Source organism: Dendrobates tinctorius, unplaced genomic scaffold, assembly GCF_039654945.1.
Source record: "Dendrobates tinctorius isolate UK_male_01 unplaced genomic scaffold, ASM3965494v1 ptg000212l, whole genome shotgun sequence".
NCBI classification, from domain to species: domain Eukaryota; kingdom Metazoa; phylum Chordata; class Amphibia; order Anura; family Dendrobatidae; genus Dendrobates; species Dendrobates tinctorius.
Window position 1 is genome coordinate 628,461 of NW_027361879.1, and position 16,730 is coordinate 645,190.

A 16,730-nucleotide genomic window follows, 5' to 3' on the forward strand; every position below is an offset into this window, starting at 1 on the left:
CTTATCATGTGTCAAAGTTGACGTCAGAGTGTGAATAAGGACAGACAAGGATCGGGTCCCAACCAGTGGCCACCAGTCGGGGGAAGTCTTTAAATACAATTTCCAGCTCAGGAGAGGGAGGCCACACCCCGGCTTGCACAGAATGCAAAAATACAAAGAAAAAAAACACAAAAATTGAGCTTGGTTTGAGTTGGTATACATGCAGCATATAGACGCATGTTCACATTGGCCATAAAGCATACAAAACCTACAAAAGACAAAATGAGAAAAACCCTGCTGTAATTAAATAAAAAAAAGCAAAAGTGCATTTAAAGAATACAGAGTTCTTAGTAATACTGTATTTGATCAAATATAGCATAAAAGGCGTCCCACCATTGACAAGGTGGCTCTGTGGTCGGGGCAGTCCTACACTATCTAATATTAAAAACCTTATCATGTGTCAAAGTTGATGTCAGTGTGTGAATGAGGGCAGACAAGGACCGACCTATGCTGCATGTATACTAACTCAAACCAAGCTCAATTTTTGTGTTTTTTTCTTTGTATATTGGAAGCTAGACCCCTCAAGGAATGTATCTAGATTTGTGGTGAGCACCTTGAATCCTCAGCTGCTTCACAGAAGTTAATAACATGGAGCAGTCAAAATAAAAAAATAACATTTTTCGAACAAAAATGTTATTTTATCCCCATTTTTTTATTTTCACATGGATAGCAAGAGAAGATTGACCCCCAAATTTTTTTTGCAATTTCTACTGAGTACGCCAATACCCTATACCTATATGTGGTCGAAAACTACTTTTGAGGCACAGTGCAAATCTCAGAAGGGAAGAAATGCCATACTGGAGTTCACATTTTGCTGGACTGGTTCGAGGATGCCATGTTACATTGGCAAATCATAAGGTGCCAGAACAGCAGAACCCCCCATAAGAGACCCAATTTTACAACGTACACCTCTCAATTAATTCATCTAGGGGTGCAGTGATCATATTGACACCACAGGTGGGTCCCAGAATGTTATACCACTGGGCAATGAAGAAAAAAATAATAATATTTTTACCACAAAAATTTAGTTTTAGCCCCAGATTTTAAATTTTCACTCAGGTAAATGGGTAAAAATGCCACCAAAATTTGTCCCACAATTTCTGCTGAATGTAAAAATACTCTAAATGTGGCTGTGCAGTACTGCGTTGTCATATGGTGAGACTCGGTAGGGACTGAGCATATGGCTAAGCAGTACTGTTATACTGGAGGCATCCAGATGCGAAGAATTTTCTCTAATAGTTTGTGGACTCCATGTACAGAGCCCCTAAGCACTAGAAGTGCAGAATTCCCCCTCAAGTGCCTTATTTTGGAAATTCTACCCCTTTGGGAATTTATCTACAGTTTTCATGACGATTTTGACTCCATGGGAGATTTCCAGAAACAACTAGCTGAGGATGTTGCTGAATGAAAATTGTAAACTGCTGTTACAGTGACCAATACGTTGTAGTTACCAGTACGTTGTAGTGACCGGGCTCTCATCGCTACATAAGTTCCAAACATATGGACATATAAATGAAGATTAGGCACACTGTGGTATTCAGGAGGGAGGGGGAATTTGGATTTGGGAGCACAGAATTTACTGAATTTCTTTTGGGGGCGAGGTCCATTTCACTTTTCCAGAGCCTTTGTGCTATCAGTAATGTGGAAACACCCTATGTTTCTGTTAACAGATGATGGACCTGAGTGGCGACTTGCTTTTCTTGTGGATTGAGCTGATGCTTTTATTGGGAACACTTTACATAACAATTTGGATCACATTTATCCAGAACTCTACGTTAAACGCTTACTTAGGGGTTTCCTTTTAAACCTTCGAGTGATGCAATTCAGATGAAACCACGGAGGGAGCCACTCACTATAATGAAGTAGCCGTGTTACTATGGACTCCATCTGGCCTCTGTTCAGTGGTGTCCTTTTTTTCAGAGGTGCAGAAAACTGTGGCTGTCGGCACTTTTATGTATTCCTATTAAAAATATGGAGACCGCCGGGTCACAGGGCAGATAGTGATCACAGTGTCTCCATCTGCCTCATTATAGGGAATCTTCCACCGGGGGTTTCATCTGAATAAAGTATTTCAGAGATAGAAACCCCGGTGTAAGCACTCAGCGCAAAGAGCAGGATAAATGTGAGCTGAGCCTTACTGCAATGTTTGAGAGGCAGAATGAACAAATCAACACGCCGTTTCTAGTGCGTTATAAGTGATTAGGTGACTTTATTCTTCAGGTCGGTGTGATTACAGCGATACCAGATTTATATTGGGTTTTTATGTTTGGCTGCTGTCACACATAAAAGACGCTTTTTTTGTTTTCATAAACTAGTTTTTTGCATCACCATATTTTGAGAGCTATAATTTTTCCATATTTCTGCTGACAAAGTCATGTGAGGGCCTGTTTTTTTGTGGGACAAGTTGATATATTTGTTGGTACCATTTTGGGGCTTATGACAATTTATCACTTTCTATTCCGATTTTTGGAAAGCAGAATAAACGAAAACCAATAATGCAGGAGATTTTTTTTTTTTCATGCCGTTCCGTGTGTGGTAAAATTTATAATGAAGCTTTATTCTTTGGGTCAGAACTATTACATCCATAGCAAATTTATAAATTTTGTTACACAATACAAACTATTTTATAGAAAAAAATAATTATTTATTATTCTATTTTTCGTCTGATGGAGCTGTATGGCAGCTTATTTTTTTGTGGGACAAGATGACGGTTTCAGCTATACCATTGTTTTTTGCATTCATATTTTTGATCGCATTTTATTCCATTTTTTGTTTGGCAGTATGATGATACATGTACTACAAATGACGGTAAGGGGTTAACTATTTTGTTTGGTATAACCATCTCTTATAAGGGCATAAAAATTAAAAGCATAAAAATCGCAAATCTTACTATATTTTAATTCTAAATTTTCAATATTTTCATAAATAAATGCAAATGTTATTGACCTAAAGCAATGTCAGTATCACTGGTGAAACACAGCGATAAGGGGTTAGAGGACCCTTCAACAAATTTTTCATGGTGAACTGGACACATGATATAAAACTGCCTGCAGAACAAAGTAAAACTATTTTTCTTTTAATTCTGCTGTTGCCAAGATATTAGCAATCAAAGTATTTGGCTCCTAATGAGCAATTTTTTGTTAAGTCCTAGTGGGTGTTATCAGACAGTTTTCACTTACCAGAGAGTTTTCACTGGGGGCATGTAATTTTTCCTTCTATATGATATAGCCCAATAATAAATAGGCAGCAGCACACCAGTTAAGAAAAAAACACTCCTCCACTATGGCTTAACCCTTTCCCGACATGTCAAGTTCTGTTTCTGCGTTTTCATTTTTTTCTCCCCTGATTCCATTGACCAAAAATTTTCTATTTCTCTATCCATAGTGACGGTTGAGAGCTTTTTTTTTTAGCAGGACGAGTTGTACTTTTTAATAACATCACTCATTTAACCATATAATGTACAGGAAAACAAGGCAAAAAATCCAAGTGTGGTGAAATTGCAAAAAAAATCCTAGCAATTCTGACTTTTTTCAGGGTGGGGGAATGTTTTTATGACTATTTGGCTAGTTATGTTACTATTTTCTGTGACCCGCAATATTTTCATTTTCTGTTGATAGAGCTGTGTGAGGGTTTGTTTTTTTGTGGGGTGAGACGTTTTTATTTATACCATTTTTGGAAAGAATAAAACAATCTGAACACTTCTAACCACATTTTTTTGCTGTACTGCTGTCCCTAAAAAATGCAATTTTGGGTCTTGAACTTTTTCTGCTTACGGTGTTTATTGATACAGTTAATTATTTTTACATTTTGATAAATTGGACGTTTATAGAAACGGTAATACCACAAATGTGGCCCCCTCAGTGAATGATGGCGCTTGCAGTAGCCCCCACACTGTATGATGGCCACCTCAGTAGCCCCTATACTGTATGATGACTCCCTCAGTAGCCCCCATACTGTTTCATGACCCCCCTAAGTAACCCTCACTCTGATAACGGCCCTTTAGTAGCCTCCACACTGTCATGCCTCCCTTAGTAACCCTCACACTGTATCATGGCCCCCTCAATAGCCCCAACACTATATGATGACCCTGTCAGTAACCCCCACTATATCATGGCCCCCTAAATAGCCGCCACTCTTTATCATGACTCATTCATCAGCGCAAACATAGTGTCATGATTTCCTTAGTAACCAACACACAGTATGATGACCCTTTATGTAATCCCCACTCTGTATTATGGCCCCCTAAGTAGCCACCGCTCTGTATCATGACCCATTTGTTAGCCCCCACACTGTGTCATGGCCCCCTTAGTAGTCACCACACTGTCATGGCACCCTTATCGCCACCACACTGTGATTGCCCCCTTAGTAGCCCACACAGTCTATGATAGCCCCCTTAGTAGCCCACACTATGTATGATGGCCTCCCCTTAGTAGCCCCTACTATTTATGGGGGCCTCCTTAGTAGAGGTTTCGTTAGTAGCCCCCACTATTTTTGCAGGATCCCCACACTTTATGGCCACAGCAAAATTTTAAAAGAAAAAATAAGCATCATGTATTCACCTTACCTCAGCAAGTCCAGCAGCAGACAGCGACTGGTCCCAGGGCAAACAAATGTGATGTAATTGAGCTGGCACTCACATTCGTCGCTTCACTCTGGACCTGTTCTCTTAACAACCCACTGGTGCCCTGCAAACGGTGTCATGAGGCCCCAACTGCCAGTGCGCTGTTAAAGCAGCAGTCAGACTTTCAACCCGCGTCTGTTAGAGCCAAGTCCTGGCTGTGTGTCAAGTCACAGCTGCCAGGTATGGAGCAGGCTCACCCCATGAGCCCGCTCCATACACCCATTATCTACTTGCACCGTACATATATGGCGGATGTCAGTAAATGGTTATACTATTTACAGTTTAAATGTGATACAGTTATACAACCCCACTATTTAGTTCTTTACTTTTATTGTCCCCTTCAAAATGATTTCAGTTTGTTTCTCAATGGATTTGTACAGATGATGGGAGGCAATAAAAGTGGGAAAAGTTCTGAAATTTTTATTTTTGGTATGATTTTTTTACGTGGCATAAACCTGGCATTTTAACAGGGGTGTGTAGACTTTTTATATCCACTGTATGACTTCTACACAGGTGCTCTGTGCAGTATCATCAGGCTGCAGGTCCAGTCAAAAGAAGAATAGTCTACATTAAATCCAGTAACTCACATGCATGTTTTCTCTGGTTGGAATCATTGTCTTTCACTTTATGTCCTCATCCAGCCCAGTCCACCATGACGACTTTGCTGTCCAGACCCTGAACACTCTTGTTATGTAACTTTCCTCTATGACATCAAAAAGTGTATGGTTGAAAATAACATATTTTGCCTGATGATAAACATGCTATATCAGAAATACTCCAACACTGCTACATCTGTGCATCTTTTCAGGGTTATTTTCTTACTTCACAGAATGACGTGTCATTAGTCAGTGCTGCCAATTCTGAATCACATTACATATGTCCTGGCCAAGGCACCGTGAAATTGTGCAATCTGGCCAGGAAAATGATGAGCCATGAATTGACAGCTGCTTCATTTCTAGCCACCTACTACTGACAATACGTGATCAGTTTGGAATGGCTGACTACCCTGGTACACTAAACAAGCCACAGTGTATATAATTGTATTCTATCATGCCTGATAATTCTAAATATCCAATAATTCAGCACATCAGACAACAGACCCAAGGAATAAATGCCCTATGCCTAATCTGCATAAACAGCATACATATAAAAGTATCTTGATTTAACAAGTACCTGTCATAGAGACAGGCAATTCCACTACTATTTGGTGTTTAGTGGACCCAGAGACGGTAAAAATCAGCTTTCCTGCAGCCACCACCAGGAGAAGCACACTGAATATACAGTTAGGTCCATATATATATATTTGGACAGAGACAACATTTTTCTAATTTTGGTTCTAGACATTACCACAATGAATTTTAAACAAAACAATTCAGATGCAGTTGAAGTTCAGACTTTCAGCTTTCATTTGAGGGTATCCACATTAAAATTGGATGAAGGGTTTAGGAGTTTCAGCTCCTTAACTTGTGCCACCCTGTTTTTAAAGGGACCAAAAGTAATTGGACAGATTAAATAATTGTAAATAAAATGTTCATTTCTAGTACTTGGTTGAAAACCCTTTGTTGGCAATGACTGTCTGAAGTCTTGAACTCATGGACATCACCAGACGTTGTTTCCTCCTTTTTGATGCTCTGCCAGGCCTTCACTGCGGTGGTTTTCAGTTGCTGTTTGTTTGTGGGCCTTTCTGTCTGAAGTTTAGTCTTTAACAAGTGAAATGCATGCTCAATTGGGTTGAGATCAGGTGACTGACTTGGCCATTCAAGAATATTCCACTTCTTTGCTTTAATAAACTCCTGGGTTGCTTTGGCTTTATGTTTTGGGTCATTGTCCATCTGTAGTATAAAACGACGACCAATCAGTTTGGCTGGATCTGAGCACACAGTATGGCTCTGAATACCTCAGAATTCATTCAGCTGCTTCTGTCCTGTGTCACATCATCAATAAACACTAATGACCCAGTGCCACTGGCAGCCATGCATACCCAAGCCATCACACTGCCTCCGCCGTGTTTTACAGATGATGTGGTATGCTTTGGATCATGAGCTGTACAACGCCTTCACCATACTTTTCTCTTTCCATCATTCTGGTAGAGTTTGATTTTGGTTTCATCTGTCCAAAGAATGTTCTTCCAGAACTGTGCTGGCTTTTTAGATGTTTTTTAGCAAAGTCCAGTCTAGCCTTTTGATTCTTGATGCTTATGAGTGGCTTGCACCGTGCAGTGAACCCTCTGTATTTACTTTCATGCAGTCTTCTCTTTATGGTAGATTTGGATATTGATACGCCTACCTCCTGGAGAGGGTTGTTCACTTGGTTGGCTGTTGTGAAGGGGTTTCTCTTCACCATGGAGATTATACTGCGATCATCCACCACTGTTGTCTTCCGTGGGCGCCCAGGTCTTTTTGCATTGATGAGTTCACCAGTGCTTTCTTTCTTTCTCAGGATGTACCAAACTGTAGATTTTGCTACTCCTAATGTTGTAGCAATTTCTCAGATGGGTTTATTCTGTTTTTTGCAGCTTAAGGATGGCGTGTTTCACCTGCATGGAGAGCTCCTTTGACTGCATGTTTCTTTCACAGCAAAACCTTCCAAATGCAAGCACCACACCTCAAATGAACTCCAGGCCTTTTATCTGCTTAATTGAGAATGACATAACAAAGGGATTGCCCACACCTGTCCATGAAATAGCCTTGGAGTCAATTGTCCAATTACAGAGATACGGTACACAAAAAAACTTAATAAATAACACTTCCCACATGTTTACTTTACATCAGCACAATTTTGGAACCAAAATTTTTTTTTGTTAGGAAGTTATAAGGGTTAAAAGTTGACTAGCGATTTCTCATTTTTGCAATACCATTTTATTTTTACGCACCACATCACATTTGAAGCCACTTTAAGGGGTCTATATGATAGAAAATACCCAAAAGTGACACCATTCTAAAAACTGCACCCCTTAAGGTGCTCAAAACCACATTCAAGAAGTTTATTAACCCTTCACGTACGTCACAGGAATTTTTTTGAATATTTAAAAAAAAATGAATATTTAACTTTTTTTCACACAAAAAATAATTCAGGTTCAATTTTTTTTATTTTACCAAGGTTAACAGGAGAAATTGGACACAAAAGTTATTGTGCAGTTTGTCCTGAGTACGCCGATACCTGATATGTAGGAGGACCACTGTTTCAGCGCATAGCAGAGCTCAGAAGGGAAGGAGCGCCGTTTGACTTTTTCAGTGCAAAATTGGCTGGAATTCAGATCGGACGCCATGTCACGTTTGGAGAGCCCCTGATGTACCTAAACAGTGGAAACCCCCCACAAGTGACCCCATTTTGGAAACTAGACCCCCAAGGAACTTATCTAGATGTGTGGTGAGAACTTTGAACCCCCAAGGGCTTCACAGAAGTTTATAACGTACAGCCGTACAATTAAAAAAATCATATTTTTTCCAAAAAAATGATCTTTTCACCCTCAATTCTTATTTTTCCAAGGGTAACAGGACCCTAAAAGATATTGTGCAATTTGTCCTGAGTACACTGATACCCCACATGTGGGGGTAAACCACTATTTGGACACATGGCAGAGCTCGGAAGGAAAGCAGCGCCATTTGACGTTTTTGGCTGGAATTGAGATCGGACACATGTCGCGTTTGGAGAGTTCCTGATGTACCTAAACAGTGGAAACCCCCCACAAGTGACCCCATTTTGGAAACTAGACCCCCTAAGGAACTTATCTAGATGTGTGGTGAGCACTTTGAAACCCCCAGTGCTTCACAAAAGTTTATAACGACCGGGTGTGAAAATAAAAAAAATTGCATTTTTTCAACAAACATGATCTTTTAGTCACCATTTTTTTATTTTCCCAAGGGTAACAGGAGAAATTGGACCCCAAAAGTTGTTGTCCAATTTGTCCTGAGTACGCTGATACCCCATATGTGGGAGAAAACTACTGTATGGGCACATGTCGGGGCTCGGAAGGGAACAAGTGATGTTTTGGAATGCAGACTTTGATGGAATGGTCTGCGGGTGTCATGTGCGTTTGGAGAGCCCCTGATGTACCTAAACTATTGAAACTCCCCACAAGTGACCCCATTTTGGAAACTGAACCCCTCGCGGAACTTATCTAGATGTGTGGTGAGCACTTTGAACCCCTAAGTGCTTCACAGAAGTTTATAATGCCTGGGCGTGAAAATAAAAAATCATTTTTTTCCACAAAAATGATATTTTTGCCCCCAATTTTTTATTTTCCTAAGGGTAACAGGAGAAATTGGACCCCAAAAGTTGTTTTGCAATTTGTCCTGAGTAGGCTGATACCCCATATGTGGGGGTAAAACACTGTTTGGGCGCATGGCAGAGCTTGGAAGGGAAGGAGCACCATTTGACTTTTTCAACGCAGAATTGGCTGGAATTGAGATCAGACGCCATGTTGCATTTGGAGAGCACCTGATGTGCCCAAACAGTGGAAACCCCCAATTCTAACTCCAACCCTAACCCCAACACACCCCTAACCCTTATCTCAGCCCTAACCCTAGCCCTAGCCCTAGCCCTAACCCTAGCGGGAAAATGGAAATAAATACATTTTCTTTTAATTTTATTATTTTTCCCTAACTAAGGGGGTGATAACCGGGGGTTTGATTTACTATTTATGGCGGTTTTTGTTTGGCAGCTGTCGCACGCTAAAAGACGCTTTTTATTGTAAAAATAGTTTTTGCATCACCACATATTGAGAGCTATAATTTTTCCATATTTTGACCCACCGAGTCATGTGAGGTCTTATTTTTTGCGGGACGAGTTGACGTTTTTATTGGTATCATTTCCGGGCATGTGACATCTTTTGATCGCTTTTTATTCTGATTTTTGGGACGCATAATGAATAAAAACCAGCGTTTCATGAATTTCTTTTGGGGGGGTGCGTTTACACCGTTCCGCCTGTGGAAAAATTGATAAAGCGCTTTTATTCTTCGGGTCAGTACGGTTACAGCGATACCTCATTTAGGTCTTTATGTTTTGGCGCTTTTATGCAATGAAAACAATTTTATATAAAAAATAATTATTTTTGCATCGCTTTATTCTGCGAGCTATAACTTTTTTATTTTTTCGCTGATGATGCTGTATGGTGGCTCATTTTTTGTGGGACAAGATGATGGTTTCAGCAGTACCATGGATATTTATATGCGTCTTTTTGATCGCGCGTTATTGCACTTTTTGTTCGGCTGTATGATATTAAATCATTATTTTTTGCTTCGTTTTTTATTTTTAATTTTTTAAGGGGTTCGCTAAAGGGGTTAACTAATGGGACAGTTTTATAGGGCGAGTCGTTACGGATGCGGCAATACCAAATATATGTACTTTTATTGTTTGTTTTTTTATTTCCAAAAAATGAATTTATTAGGGAATATATATATTTTTTTAATTTATTTAGCGATTTTTTTAAAATTATTTTTACAATTTTTTTTTTTTTTAAACTTTATTACATTGTCCCAGGGGGGACATAACTGTCATGTGACAGATCGCTGATCTGTCACATCACAGATCACTGTGACAGATCAGCGATCTGTCACAGGCACTGCACAAGGCTTCTTCGTTCCTGCGCTTTGCAGGCACTGAGAAAGCCAGCTCCCTGCAGGCCCCCGAAGGTCCTGTCGCCATCTTGGATCCGGGGGCCTGTAGGGAAAGAGACCCCCACAGCAGCACTGCACATTGCGCTGCTGTGGGGGGATCAGGGAAGCACGGAGGGAGCCCCCTCCCTGCCGATGCTTCCCTTTAACCCCCGGTACACCGCGATCGTGTTTGATCGCGGTGTGCAAGGGGTTAACATGTCGAGGGCGGTCCGTGACCACCCCTGAGACATTGTGCCGGGTGTCAGCTGTGATAATCAGCTGACACCAGGCCGCGATCTGCGGCGCTCACCATGTGGGCACCGCTGATCGCTATGACGTAATATTCCGTCCATGGGAATTAGGTCCAGGGTCACATGGACGGAATATTACGTCCATTGTAGGAAAGGGGTTAAAAACAGGATGGCACATGTTAAGAAGCTGAAACTCCTAAACCCTTCATCCAATTTTAATGTGGATACCCTAAAATGAAAGCTGAAAGTCTGAACTTCAACTGCATCTCAATTGTTTTGTTTAAAATTCATTGTGGTAATGTCTAGAGCCAAGATTAGAAAAATGTTGTCTCTGTCCAAATATATATGGACCTAACTGTACCTCTATACAGCTTCAATTGAGACCATTTACTATGCGCTCCCCCTAGTGGTGACAGTAGGCAGTCAATTATCACAGTCTATTCAGTTTTAATTGCTGGAGATTCTTCTCTTTTGCTCCCCCAGAATACACATCGGGTGTAATCTACTGTAAATTTTGCCATGAGACCCTATGATTTTTCCTGATAGCTGCAGCCACTGCATGGGAAATCGCTGCTTCAGACGAGAATGAGAATGGTCACACTATGCTATTAACATAGAGGGGCAGCCATCATGGCCGCTGCTATATCTGCAGACAGAGGTGGGGCTAAGGATGGTAACCTAAATCATATCAGACTATAGAAGTGTTGTGCTTATCAAACTGCTCAGACAGGGATGCAAAATAATTAGGTAAAAATGGCGACTCAGCACTCGGGAGACACAATTAATATTTCATAGGAAAGCATCAATATAATTTCTATTTGTGGCTCTGGACGGTAGTAACAGTGCAGTCTGAGCTACAAGGGATTATACGAGGTGAACTGATGAAGGTGTCAGAATATGCAGAGCATTGCAGCTATGATAGAAATATGTCAAGACACGCAGAGCATTGCAGCTATGATAGAAAGGAGTCAGGTCACACAGAGCATTGCAGCTATGATAGAAAGGAGTCAGGTCACACAGAGCATTGCAGCTATGATAGAAAGGTAAACACAAATAAATTCCCAATCGTAGGAAGAAAAAGTATAGTACAACTCAAATTACAACTAATACACCCAAATCCCTCTGTCAAGACAATTAAGCAAGAACTAGGGATAAAAAGAGTTTTTGCAAACCAAATAAATTTTATTACATTAAAATTAATTAACAGAGCATTACTGCTAATGCAGGCAAAAAAAGGACATAAATAACAATAATTACACCTTACATATGAGATAATGCATATTAAATCAGTTCAAGCACAAAAATAAATAAAACACCCCCGTTTTACATTTAAAGCCCAATATAAGCATTTGACCTCAAGTGAGGAAACAAAAGGGTAAAGTGTATGGTGCTGGAAAAAGTGCACTAGTGCTGTATTACATAATGGATTAACCCAGGGGTCCTCAAACTTTTTAAACAGGGGGCCAGATTACGGTCCCTTGGACCGTTGGAGGGCCGGAATATAGTTTAAAAAAAATTATGAATAAATTCCTGTGCACACTGCACATATCTTATTCAGAAGTAATAAAACAAAAATAGGAACAAATACAATATTAAAAATGAAGTTAAATCATCAAACTTACCGATTTTTTGGGTTCTTCGAATATCCTACACTTCGAGTCAATTTTTTCTCTTTCTTGATATCATTGTTTCCTAGGGATTCAAAATTGCTATTAGTAAAATTCCAAAATATATACAGCGCTACAAAAACAATATACCAGCAATAAAATTGCCCACACAGAGACATACAGACTGCACTGCCCATCAATGCAGCCTGATCAGTGCCCATCAATGCACTCTGATCAGTGCCCATCAATGCAGTCTGATCAGTGCCCATCAATGCAGCCTGATCAGTGCCCATCAATGCAGCCTCACCAGTGCCCATCAATGCAGCCTCACCAGTGCCCATCAGCGCAGCCTGATCAGTGCCCATCAATGCAGCCTGATCAGTGCCCATCAGCGCAGCCTGATCAGTGCCCATCAATGCAGCCTGATCAGTGCCCATCAATGCAGCCTGATCAGTGCCTATCAATGCAGCCTCACCAGTGCCCATATTGGTGGAACTCCACTTTTACCTCAGGCTCAGACTGGTGTGGTGCAAGAATCCCCAATAGGCAGCATTGGTCCCTAAAAGGCAGGTAAATGTCCCCAATAGGCAGCATACGTCTCCAATAGGCAGGTAAATGTCCCCAATAGGCAGCACAGGTCCCCAATAGACAGGTAAATGTCCCCAATAGGCAGCATAGGTCCCCAATAGGCAGGTAAATGTCCCCAATAGACAGCACAGGTCCCCAAAAGGCAGGTAAATGTCCCCAATAGGCAGCAAAGGTCCCCATTAGGCAGCACAGGTCCCCAATAGGCAGGTAAATGTCCCCAATAGGCAGCACAGGTCTCCATTAGGCAGGTAAATGTCCCCATTAGGCAGGTAAATGTCCCCATTAGGCAGCACAGGTCCCCAATAGGCAGGTAAATGTCCCCATTAGGCAGCACAGGTCCCCATTAGGCAGCACAGGTCCCCAATAGGCAGGTAAATATTCCCATTAGGCAGCACAGGTCCCTATTAGGCAGCACAGGTCCCCAATAGGCAGGTAAATGTCCCCAATAGGCAGCACAGGTCCCCATTAGGCAGGTAAATGTCCCCATTAGGCAGGTAAATGTCCCCAATAGGCAGCACAGGTCCCCATTAGGCAGCACAGGTCCCCAATATGCAGCACAGGTCCCCAATAGGCAGGTAAATGTCCCCAATAGGCAGCACAGGCCCCCATTAGGCAGCACAAGTCCCCAATAGGCAGGTAGATGTCCCCATTAGGCAGGAAAATGTCCCCATTAGGCAGCACAGGTCCCCAATAGGCAGGTAAATGTCCCCATTAGGCAGCACAGGTCCCCATTAGGCAGGTAAATGTCCCCATTAGGCAGCACAGGTCCCCATTAGGCATCACAGGTCCCCAATAGGCAGGTAAATGTCCCCATTAGGCAGCACAGGTCCCCATTAGGCAGCACAGGTCCCCATTAGGCAGGTAAATGTCCCCATTAGGTCCCCATTAGGCAGGTAAATGTCCCCATTAGGCGGCATAGGTCCCAATTAGGCAGCACAGGTCCCCAATAGGCAGGTAAATGTCCCCATTAGGCAGCACAGGTCCCCAATTGGCAGGTAAATGTCCCCATTAGGTAGCACATGTCCCCATTAGGCAGGTAAATGTCCCCAATAGGCAGCACAGGTCCCCATTAGGCAGCACAGGTCCCCAATATGCAGCACAGGTCCCCAATAGGCAGATAAATGTCCCCAATAGGCAGCACAGGCCCCCATTTGGCAGCACAAGTCCCCAATAGGCAGGTAGATGTCCCCATTAGGCAGGTAAATGTCCCCAATAGGCAGCACAGGTCCCCATTAGGCAGGAAAATGTCCCCATTAGGCAGCACAGGTCCCCATTAGGCAGGTAAATGTCCCCATTAGGCAGCACAGGTCCCCATTAGGCAGCACAGGTCCCCAATAGGCAGGTAAATGTCCCCATTAGGCAGCACAGGTCCCCATTAGGCAGCACAGGTCCCCATTAGGCAGGTAAATGTCCCCATTAGGTCCCCATTAGGCAGGTAAATGTCCCCATTAGGCGGCACAGGTCCCCATTAGGCAGCACAGGTCCCCAATAGGCAGGTCAATGTCCCCATTAGGCAGCACAGGTCCCCATTAGGCAGCACAGGTCCCCAATTGGCAGGTAAATGTCCCCACTAGGCAGCACATGTCCCCATTAGGCAGGTAAATGACCCCAATAGGACCCGGTGTTAAAAAAAAAAAAAAAAGTACTCACCTATGTCCCCCGCTGTTCTGAAGAGGCGCCCGCTCATCTCAGTCTTCTTCCTGCACAGGCACACAGGCGGCGTGACGTCATCAGTGCAGTTCATGAGTTTAATGTCGGCCTGGCGGGGGGCCGGATAAAAGTCCTTGGCGGGCCGCATGTGGCCCGCGGGCCATAGTTTGAGGACCCATGGATTAACCTATTAGCATAAGTATGAAGTGCACACACGAGCAGAGCCTATTGTCATAGGCAAAAAGTGCACACAAAGGTTAAACAACATAAGGTACTGTAATCACAAAACTTACAAACTATTTTGTTGATACTTTTTTTGCAAAAAAATGTACACTAAGTCACTTCACCACGTCACAGTATACCCTTCTCGGAGCAGACCTATCTAATATATTTAAAACGTGATCATGTGAACAATACCTTCATGAGCAGGGTTCAGAAAGGTGCTGCCCAGTATGGGCTCACTGGGCAAAATGGCTTTTTATGTGCATGTCCCAAAAGAGAGAGGCGGGGATCTCCCAAAGCTTGCATAAGCAAGAAATCAATAGATTCAGAACACATGACACATGCACAAAAAAAGCCATTTTGCCCAGCGAGCCCATACCGGGCAGCACCTTTCTGAACCCTGCTCATGAAGGTATTGTTCACATGATCAGGTTTTAAATATCTTAGATAGGACTGCTCCGAGAAGGGTATACCGTGACGTGGTAGAGTGGCTCAGCGTACTTTTTTTTGCAAAAAAAAGTATCAACAAAATACCCTGGTTTTGTTAACATCTTTTACTAGCACTTGCTGCTTACTGTTACATATATTTTACAACAGAGTATTTATGCACATTTGTCATACTGTGTGTTTTTTCTGTGTCTTATGATAGAAAGGTGTCAGGACATGTGGAGCATCGCATTTATGATAGCAAGGTGTCAAGACTAGAAGAGCATTGCAGCTATGATAGAAAGGTGTCAGAACAGGCAGAGCATTGCAGCTATTATAGGAAGGTCTCAGAAAAAAGAGCATCACAACTATGATAGAAAGGTGTCAGGACACAACACAGTGCATTGCAGCTATGATAGAAAGGTGTCAGAAAACACAGAGCATTGCAGCTATGGTAGAGAGGTGTCAGAACACAGAGCATCACAGCTATGGTAGACAGGTGTCAGAACTACACAGAGCATCACATCTATGATAGACAGGTGTCAGAACACGTAGAGCATCACAGCTATGATAGGAAGGTGTCAGGACACAACACAGTGCATTGCAGCTATGATAGAAAGGTGTCAGAACACGCAGAGCATCGCAGCTATGATAGGAAGGTGTCAGAACTACACAGAGCATCACATCTATGATAGAAAGGTGTCAGAAAACACAGAGCATCACAGCTATTATAGACAGGTGTCAGAACACACAGAGCATCACAGCTATGATAGGAAGGTGTCAGAACTACACAGAGCATCACATCTATGATAGAAAGGTGTCAGAAAACACAGAGCATCACAGCTATGATAGACAGGTGTCAGAACACAGAGCATCACAGCTATGATAGGAAGGTGTCAGAACTACACAGAGCATCACATCTATGATATAAAGGTGTCGAAAACACAGAGCATCACAGCTATTATAGGAAGGTGTCAGAACAACAGAGCATCACAGCTATGATAGAAAGGTGTCAGAACACGCAGAGCATCACAGCTATGATAGAAAGGTGTCAGAAAACACAGAGCATCACAGCTATGATAGACATGTGTCAGAACACAGAGCATCACAGCTATGATAGGAAGGTGTCAGAACTACACAGAGCATCACATCTATGATATAAAGGTGTCGAAAACACAGAGCATCACAGCTATTATAGGAAGGTGTCAGAACAACAGAGCATCACAGCTATGATAGAAAGGTGTCAGAACACGCAGAGCATCACAGCTATGATAGAAAGGTGTCAGAAAACACAGAGCATCACAGCTATGGCAGAGAGGTGTCAGAACACAGAGCATCACAGCTATGATAGAAAGGTGTCAGAACACGCAGAGCATCACAGCTATGATAGAAAGGTGTCAGAAAACACAGAGCATTGCAGCTATGGCAGAGAGGTGTCAGAACACAGAGCATCACATCTATGATAGAGAGGTGTCAAAACACGCAGAGCATCACAGCTATGATAGGAAGGTGTCAGAACAAACAGAGCATCACAGCTATGATAGGAGGGTGTCAGAAAACGCAAGCATCGCAGTTATGATAAAAATATATCGTAACACAGAGCATCTCAACCATGATAGGAAGGTGTCAGAATACGAAGAGCATCACAGACTGCAGCTATAATAAAAAGGCATCAGATCTCAGAGCACTGCAGCATGCAGTGTATATGGCTATGTACCCTATGCCAAAC

The 16,730-nt window shown here is 42.3% G+C and overlaps 1 long non-coding RNA gene across 1 annotated transcript in view; it reads right to left on the minus strand.

The window, feature by feature from the left end:
• The window catches only part of LOC141058476 (uncharacterized), a 30,222-nt gene extending 17,834 nt beyond the window's left edge, over positions 1-12,388 (minus strand). Inside the window, exons 1-2 of the long non-coding RNA XR_012222180.1 lie at positions 12,131-12,388; positions 5,248-5,363 (exon numbers count right to left, since the gene is read on the minus strand). This is a non-coding gene — a long non-coding RNA (uncharacterized lncRNA). The remainder of the gene's footprint in view (positions 1-5,247; positions 5,364-12,130) is intronic.
• Positions 12,389-16,730: the final 4,342 nt, after the last annotated feature.